This window comes from Montipora foliosa, chromosome 4 (assembly GCF_036669935.1).
Source record: "Montipora foliosa isolate CH-2021 chromosome 4, ASM3666993v2, whole genome shotgun sequence".
NCBI classification, from domain to species: Eukaryota; Metazoa; Cnidaria; class Anthozoa; order Scleractinia; family Acroporidae; genus Montipora; species Montipora foliosa.
The window spans coordinates 18567580-18577579 of NC_090872.1; positions in this window are offsets into that span (position 1 = coordinate 18567580).

Here is a 10000-nt window from a genome sequence, read left to right on the forward strand (position 1 = left end):
GCTGAGCCACGCACTAAGTCGCTTCAAATGGGGCCCCGTATAGCTGACTGCTTCCGAATTTTTTTACATGATCAAACAAACTAGTCAGTGATAAACGGTACAAAACTTGTTTTCGTTTCCCAGATGTTCGTTCTTAGCGTGTTTTTCAAAATTATTACCGGAAGCAGTTCGTCTGCGTGGAAGATTGGACCGACGCCGATGGCACGCTGATCGGAAATGCTCTCGATGGAACTACTTTGCTGAAATTTTCAGTCAATCCATTACTTATTAAGTTAGCTCTTGATTGAAGTACGGAAGACCCACGGAGAAAAAACACTTGCAACAAGCAGTTATCAGTAGCTTGCACATTTATTATTTTCTTCGGTTACAATATCTTACTTTTTGAAAAATAAGTCAGCCATCATACTTTTGCTAAAACGTAATGAGTATAAGAATAACTTGTACTCAAAATATGTTTCCTTTTTGAAACTACCTTGTTTTCAAACTCTTCGAGTTGATTCTTGTTATGTGCCCAGCACAAAAATTCTCAATATTTCAAAAACCTATGTAACTTAAATATTTAATGTCTCTATATATTAAAACAATTCATCAGTTTTTCAAATGATTTCAAAATCTTCATCATCGACTTCGTCGTTCTTATGTAACTCATACGGTTCTCAGAGCAATCACAACTCTAAACATTATGTAGCACACAGCACCGTAAACCTATATCCGGCACTTCTTTTTTACAAACAGTGTGTGGGTTTTACTGACATCCTCCCAGAAACATGGCAAGGAAGATAAAGATTGATTTCAATAAATAAACTAATACAAATAAATAACTCTTAATATTTTAAGTAAAGTCGACACTTAAGAAATAGGATAGTTCTAAATGTTGTTAATATTGTTTCTAAAAAATGCGTGGATTTTGATAGGTTTCTTCGGTCTTTCTGGTCAGTCACTGCGTTCTTCCGCAATGCATGGCCGTCTCTACTCCATCTGATGTTCAGCTTCTGAACTTCCTTTTTTCCTCAAGTAATCTTTCATATTGAACGCAATTCATGGATTGTACACAAACGCCACAGGCAAAGCAACAGTTTCCCATTTCCATACATCTATTTTACGTCTATGGGTAGTCAGGTCTGAACTGCAATCTCTGATCAACACTTTCTGGTGATATTCTACCTCCTCACAATGCGGAGGACAATTTTTGCACACAGCTTTTGGCAAAAACCGTGGAAAACGATCCACATTGTCATCAATTTCGATAGTCCAGTTGCAGTGATGTGATTTTCTCTCTCCAACCTCTCTTTTCTGGCGATTAGGGAGTATGAATTCCACATCTGGTTTCACCAACTTCCATCCGTGGTCGATAATCTTTTCCACTACTTCACGAGGCTTGACATTCGTTTGACCACAAGGAGCTGATTGACACATCAAAATCACTTGAAAAATAATGAGAAATTTCCCCAATACCTACAAAGTTAAAGATATATGTCAACGCAGCAGAAACGACAAGAAAATATGCTGACTCAAGGAACTAAATTTCGTAGAGTTTACTACTGAAATATATCGAGTTTCACAGACAGACGTCGCTGTCACCTTTTACAAGGCAATTATGCCGATTAAATGTAATCGAATGGTGAAAGGAAATTATTGAACTGTTAAGAGGGTCCGCGGTCCGCTGAAGTCAATGAACACTTAATTAAACTTTCAAAGAAAATGCAAATAATTGCCTCCGCATTCACTCTAGTGAACTCTGTCAAGCATGACAATTGATAAACCAGTCATAAACTTGATTTTGGAGGGAAAGTCTTTGAATGATAAGGTGAGGTGCCATCAATAGCTCATATTTCTAAATGGGTATTTAAGAACAAAGCTACAGCAAAAGTACAAGTGGGGAATGGATTAGACAAAATGATCGATGCGAAATTAATACTTACCCTTGACATGGGAATCTGCGATCTTGAACCAGGGACTTCCATCAGTTGGCAATTTTATAATCCTTAGGTAATCTCCCTCGAGCCTCTTACTTTACCGTTTGGCCCAACCAGATCGACGGCTGCAGCTTATATACCGTCTGAATCGGTCCCATTTTCCTTTCTCAGCCCTGTTACGTCAGTTAGGAGACAATCCAGCCAATTAATTTCCAACGAGGAAATTTTCTGAACTTAAAATAACAAACAAGGCAGCGTGTGGTAGGTCGTTGTAAGGCGCTCAAATCACACAACACCTAATTTGTAAATTAAGAACTTTTCGGGGAATCCCACTTTTTAGCGGTTTGGTAGATTTTCCGCTTGCTTTCATCCAGTCGTAGGCGATGACGGTACGTTTATTTTGAGCGATGATTAACAATAACGAGTTATTTTACGAGAGATTGTGTCGTACATAATCGTAATTTACCGACGCTTCTCGTGGGAAACGCATGCTCGTTGCGTGAGCGCGGGAAACAGCAGAGAAGGAGTGTGGGGGTTTAGCGGCCGTCACACTTAGCCTTAGGGTGGTTTGCTGTATAAATGAATCTCTTTTATTTTCACCCTGGAGCAGTAATTGTTTCTACCTCGGACAATTGAATCTTGATTGATGCATGAACAAGCATATCACACGTGCAAACAGCACACTTGCAACAAACATACAGAATGGGTTTCGCACGTTAGCCCTTCGACAGAGCGAATTTTCTGACTAACGCGCGAAACGGCATGTTTCAATTTTCCCTAGGGTGGTCACTTTACCATATCAACTCACTTGATAAACCCATTTATGTTTTTTACTTCCTCACCAAAGCAGCAGTACAGCTTATTTAGAAAACTAAACTCCTTTATCCATTTAATTTGCAACAAACATGGTTCTACATGTCTCAATTTCGAGACACTGTGGCGTTTTATTTTCAGTAGTCATGTTAACCTGGTTTTGTGCGGTTAATTTTTGGAGTTATAGACAAAAAGGCTAATTTTCAGATGAATGGGCACGACAGAACAAATAAATCAATAAATGAAGACAAATGAGACAATAGTTAACCTCTAATTTTATGGCTATTTCGTAAGTTGATCAAACAAGTTAGTAACTTTATAATAGCGTGATGATATCCAGGAAGCTTTTAAAATAGGAAAAAAAAACAAGTTCTAATCTTCTCCTTTCAACAACGGATACAATATCAATACCACCTGTGCTGAAAAAAAGTTGCAAAACTACGCTTTTTGCATTTTTTGAGATCAGATGTTTTCACAGTGAATCACAAATAAGTCAGGTTGCCTTGCAGACATGCAACATGTTCAAAATATTGTTTGCAAGTTATTGAGATAGCATAACCAGGGAAAACACAGTGCATACAATATATCTAGATCGACAATTACGGAATTATTTAAGGCTGAAGAAGATATTAATCTTTCGTTCTCCTGAGGGCCAGCATTATAGTTGACATTTTTAGGCAACATGTTCAACATATTGTTTGCAAGTTATTGAGATAGCATAACAAGACAAAACACAGTGCATACAATATATCTAGATCGACAATTACGCGAATTATTTAAGGCTGAAGAAGATATTAATCTTTCGTTCTCCTGAGGGCCAGCATTATAGTTTACTTCGAATTTAACAGCCTATCAAACGGTCTCGCGTGAAGAGGCGCTAACAAACATTTGTATAATTCGGAGATGGAACGACCGGTGCCGAAGCAGCATTTTAGGTCTGTTTTTGTCGCGAAAATTTGAATATTTCTTTAATATATGTATGGCAAGCTCTTTTTAGTTTCAATATCAACAAAACACTTTAGTGAACTTATTTACCGACTTTGTCGCATAGAAAAATTGTCCAAAGGACCCCTACACAGTTCTTCACGCTGCAAGTAGTTGAGCGCCCACATTGGAGGGCTGCAGTTTTATTGGATATTTAGTAAGCTAGTAAATAAGTAGGCAGATGCTTGTATAGGGATGTCCGGTTTATCTTAGCGTGTTATGCTTTCTTTTTAGGTCGTATAGTTGCCCCTAAGGTCCGACGGTAGGATTTTCTTTACTGGTAGTTACGACATGATTCAAGTCTGTTAAGTCCAAGATAATCTAGATAATTCAAGCGCTCAGTTGCAAGAACTGCACCAGGGAAAAAAAAAGGAAAACTCGTTGCAGCTTCCATTTGTGAATTAATGGTGGAACACATATCTTTTCGAGAATAAACCAAAATTAGAGAGCACAATATTTTGCCCTGAAGGTTTGTCAGAACTAAGACCGTCACGTCTTTCCTTCAATTAGGAACTACTAAAAATATCATCCCGGAGAGACCGATAAAGTGTAGATCCGTGTATTTTAGGCTTGTGTCATTTCAAATAATTTTATGAAACTCACGAAACATTATGATATTGAGTAAAATTTAAGGACGTCATTAGCACCCACGCTCAAAAAACTTACTGCTAAGGAGTGGTTTGGTTTCGACGTTCTGTTTGTTAAAGACTTCCGCTAACGGATTCAAGACTTTTTCAAACTTTTAACGCGAGACTATCCCTTCATTAATAGTTTGCGAACTACCGCTCTATCGTCTCCCTTTAACTTATTGGCAATACCATGACCTACAAAAAATCCTTTTAGCATGCATGCACGAGTGAACTATGATGCCCGAGTAAAGAAAGATTGCCAAGTGAACTGGTTGTATGCCGTTACAAAGTTTACTTTGCTTTTACATACACAAAATTTCATAAAGAAAACAGTTTTAGTTGGCATAACAATGTGTAACAACAGGAAAAAAAATCATCGGAATTGGTTCTCTTAACGTAGCATCTTCCTTATGAAATCAAATCAGTTATTTAAAACATGCATGACTGAGTAAATTCTACGGGGAAATAAAAATAATTTTGTCCACCTTTATTCATTCACGCACGTACGGCTTTTAATCGCGTAGGTATATCAGGGCATATACAATAAGAAAAATCCCAACCTCTGTGGAAATACATGGGAATGGGATATATTATATGCCCCATTTCCCCATGTACTAGCCTCGCGAAATTACTGACAAATGGCAGCTTCAAAAAACTACATGACGTTCGTGTTCTGTCGGTTGCCAGCGAACTGGGATTTTACCTACAAAGTTGCGAAGATGTGTGCTTTTTTTTTTTTAAGTCTACAATTTTAGTCTTATATAAAAGCAATCCAAAAATATTTCAGCGGCTTACAAAACTGATGAATATGTTACTGTTTACGCTGGCTGAAGTTGACCTACGTTTCTTTGCCGGAAAACAAACCCATTAAACACCCATTAAAAATAAACAAATCGAGTTATAGCATGCATTGCATAAGGAAAATATCCAGAGGAACACAAATCCATATTTTTACCGCTAATATCATCGCCCCCCGAAACTTCTGAAATCGAAGCACCGTGCAATCATACCGACATTATTTTGTGTTTGTGGTTTTTTTCCGATAAAACTCTTACAATGAGGGGTTGACCAGTGATTTTTTTACCTGTTCAGTTTTTTAAATTACATGGCAAAGTGATATGTGATAGAGAGAGTTACATGGCCAAGGGATGTTAGATACAACAAGAAAATATGAGGCGCCCAGCTACAAGGTTGTTACATAACTTTAACCTATTCAAACTAGGTAACAGTAATAAAATGAAACTGCTGATCGAATCTATGAAAATAAAAACAAGTCCTTCAGAAAGTGGCGCATGGAATTTCCTTCGGGTTACAATCAGCTCATTCCATTTGATTACACTTTGCGATATTCGCTTGGAATTAAAGGTTTGACAGTTGATTACGGCGGAAAGATTATGTTTGTTACATCTCTGGGGGCATTTCAGTAACGTTGTCTTCTGATAAGAATAGAAATGGCGTAAGACGAAACCCATAGATGTTTGCCTTTGTGATCTACCTTCCTCGGCTTCAATTCATTCGGCCAGAAAAGTCCACATTAAAATCTGCGCGCGCGCAACTACAAATGCAAAGTCTGGCAGCTAAGCCTGGCGGTAAAGAGAGTATGCATGCCGGGAGTACATTTCAGCACTATGCACAAAGGACGGAACCTATAGACCTTATTCATAAATGGCGGTCAATTTATAATTATTTTGTTGAAGTGCAATTTAGCCTACCAAGCCTCGATACCATACAGTGAATTGAAAAGATTTCTTGCGCTAAAATGAGGCTTGGTAGGCTAATTTGCACGTGGACAAAAGAATTATAAATGTGACCGCCATTTATGAATACGGTCTATAAGCTCTAGGTATTAAATCTAAGAATCTGCTCGATTCATTGGCAGGATTCGTTCAACTTAGCTCTTTTTGAAAACGTCCGTTCTTCGCGAGATAAAGAGCGTGCGACAAATGCAAAGATCATTACTCCATCAGACGGTTTCCCATTTTTCGGACGTAACTCAAAAAGAAAATTATATCACAATTCCCCCGCGTAGTAAGTCAATTAGCCGTAGTTACGGATTAGTGGTTTAACTCATTTCTACCGAAAAGTATCGGACTACTTACTCACTTCAGATTATCGATTAGTATTCTTATGAAAGTGCTATCTCTACTTCCATTGACAGTAGAAAACTATAGAAAACACTATACAAAAATTTGGTTTATCAACGGAGTTGATAATGTAAATTGACCACCGTACAGAGATTCTAAAAGCTGACGTTTCGAGCGTTAGCCCTTCGTCGCTCTGACGAAGGGCTAACGCTCGAAACGTCAGCTTTTAGAATCTCTGTACGGTGGTCAATTTACATTATCAACTCCGTTGATAAACCAAATTTTTGTATAGTGTTTTCTATAGTTTTCTACTGTCAGTGGAAGTAGAGATAGCACTTTCATAATAAGAAATTGGCTCTGAAATTAAAATAAAAATCTGTAAGGCACATTTTTCGCAAACTAAGAATTGTGAAATCAAAATTAGCTAAAAATCTACCTTGCAGATTTTTATTTTACTTATGAAGGCTGAATCAGAGCCAATTTCTTATTCCTGAAATTTTGAGGGGGTTCATACGGGTAGATTTTGAGAAAAACGTGATTTAAACTACTAGCGCCCAGTCTCTCCTTAGGTACTCGGTCGTTCATTTTGGCCATTTGTTTACGTTTAATTGTTCAATTTTCACATAGAATGGCAAAAGTCTTAAGCAAACAGTATATAGAGAATGAAAAACATCTTGGGATATTATTCAAAAGAGTTAGAAGTTGGGCTGTTATAATCCACTAAAACTGCAGTAAGCCACCTTAAAGTGCTACTATGATCAAATTTTTATCCCTTGAGTTTTTAGGTTTATCATATAGAATTCCAGGAAGGATTACAAACGCCGTTTACCGTTTGGAAATATCTGCATTGGTAACGGAGATATTTAAGTTTGAAAAATGTGTAAAATATGCAAATGAGAGGATTGATGACGTCATTCACTCAACCCAATGTAAAATAAAGAATATAGATAGAGCTATCTCGGTCAATTTGCAGCAGAGACCATTGAAACATGGTAGGCTAATAGTTCTACAGGCAAAACACCTACGGCTGTAAAGAAAATGGTTCCCATGACAACTCACTCTTTTCCAGTTCCCTCCAACCTTATTTCAATATTTTGGTGGTCTTACGCTAGAAAAACATTTAACAAGGCCACCTACTCAACCTAACATATTTACATGCTCGCAGGATCATGCAGACGAGGCAACATTGGCAAATATCAAAATAGAACACCAAAGGTGGCCAGGAAAGTCTTTAAAATCAGGGAGGTCTGGAACCCAGTATGTTGCCATGGTAACAAAAGTGGTATGCGCATAATGTGGAGCATATCTACTAGAATCCTACTGCAAAGAATCAAGCATTTCTGATACAAATTGGCTGAGATATCTCTTTTCATCATATTTGATCAAAATTCAGTTGAACTTATGACGTCATCACTTGGCTAATTTGCATATTTTAAGAACTTGAATATCTCTGGAACAAAACGAGATATTTGAAAATAGTAAACAGCATTCTCCTTCTCGTACAGACTACAAGCTTATGTCTTAAAATGGCTTAGATAGGGAAGATGCGAATTTCGTCATTAAGGTTACAGTATACACTACACGCATGTTACAGTAGCAATGCTAATCGAGAAGTGTAGAGTAGTGTTCTCGATACTTCAGCCACAATTCTCACGCTAAACGCGTTGCAATAGTCACGAAGAGCTTTAATTGGTGGGGGAGGGTTGTACTTGGTAATTACGATTTGGACAACAACAACAACCACCTTTATTTGTACCCTACATTAATTTACAAGATTTTAAAATATATATTGCATATTGTATATATATAGATATTCTTTTAAAAAATGGAAAGAGTACAGGCTGCCCAAAATAAACATTAAGGGCTAAAAAGATAGGGCAGCCTTAATTAGGTTATTAATGAATGATTATATTAAAGGGTTAGGTTACACACACGCGCACACACTGCACAAAACAAAAAATAAGAAATGGCTAGCAGAACAAGAAAAACGGAGACAGTGACTCGATCGCATCATCACGCCAATGGAACCAGACTGCAGGCTTTGCATTTGCGTGCGCAGATTTGAAGCCGAGTAAGATAGATTACAAAGGCAGCCTGTTCATTATATGTTTTCAAAGTTCCCAATAGATAGATACGTTCATGCAGTAAAGAGAAAATCTCAGATAGCGTGACCAATATTACACGCTGAAAAACCGGGCTTGCCGCTTATGCGTGGGTGATCAGAGTTTACGCAAGACTTAACTCACTTCTTTGGCGGAGGAACAAATATATAGAACATTTCAAATGCCATTTTGTATCAATGAGCAAGCTTCAACGTACGCGTGCGTGTTTGGAGCCAAAATGCGTCAGAAATGCCTTGAGGGCACCAACTCTAGCGTCGTAATACGTACCCGCAAGTGCACCATAACTTCATATTCGCCAATTTAAAACATATCTAACTACTTAATAGTTTCAGTCAGTTTCTGTCAAGCAAGAAAGAGGTTACGAAGGAAAACTTGACTTTGATCGGCGCGCCTCATGTAACTACACCACTAATAGTACTATAATAATATATTTATATAGTGCTGTTTTAAGCGCTTTACAATTGTTAATATTTAGAATTAAACCATTACTGTAACCCTCATAACATTTATTCAATATCAAAATGACGACATGAAATCGTGAACACGTACTCACGATATAGCACCAAGTTTCGCACTTTTACAACTTTTCAGCAACTTCGAACAAGTGTTATATTCGCCACAAGCAGTCAAAGGTACAATATGAGAGAGATATCTATGTTTACGTACTGGAGGCAAACCTGGTACAACACTGACACGAATATTGTAAACTACTTATTCATCGTCAGCATGAAGCACGCACAGGTTCATAACTTATTTTTGTGGCACCATGCATTTAAGGCACACAGGCATTGGTTAATAAAGCATTTTATTGTCTATTGATAAGTGGAACAATTGTATCTACAACGCGTTGCCTATTAACAGAGCTTCAATATAATAATTTTCAGAGCAGATTCCCCTTCAAGTGCTCTTTTCCTGAACTTCAACATCGCGCGTTTATGGGGTACACACAATTAACGTCACAAAGAGTTCCGTAAACGTCTCAGTGCTCCTCAACCAAAGATAGACAGCTGGATTTACCTCTAACATAAGAATAGCGCCAATGCATCGGACTAAGTGAAACACTGAACAATTTGCCATTTCCGGACATAAGTGTTTAGGAGAAACGAGGAAGTAAAGTCTCATAAGGGATATGATTTTAGTTGCTGAGGCGTTTAAGTAGGGCTCAATATGAGGCTACAGGACAAGGTTGCTTCCTTTTTTCGAAGCCGTTAATTCATTAATGGCCGTTTTCACCCTAGAAGACGAACAAATCGTCTGATGTGAAAACGGGACGAACAAATTTTTGGACGACTTATTCGTCTGAAATTTATCCGTCTAGGAAGACGACTCGAAGACGATTTGTCCGTCCAGACGAACAAGTCGACCTAAGTCCGATCTAAATAAATTCACATTGGACGAACAAAGAAAAAAATTAACCATGCACCACCACGAGGAAATGGAACTAGCGATGA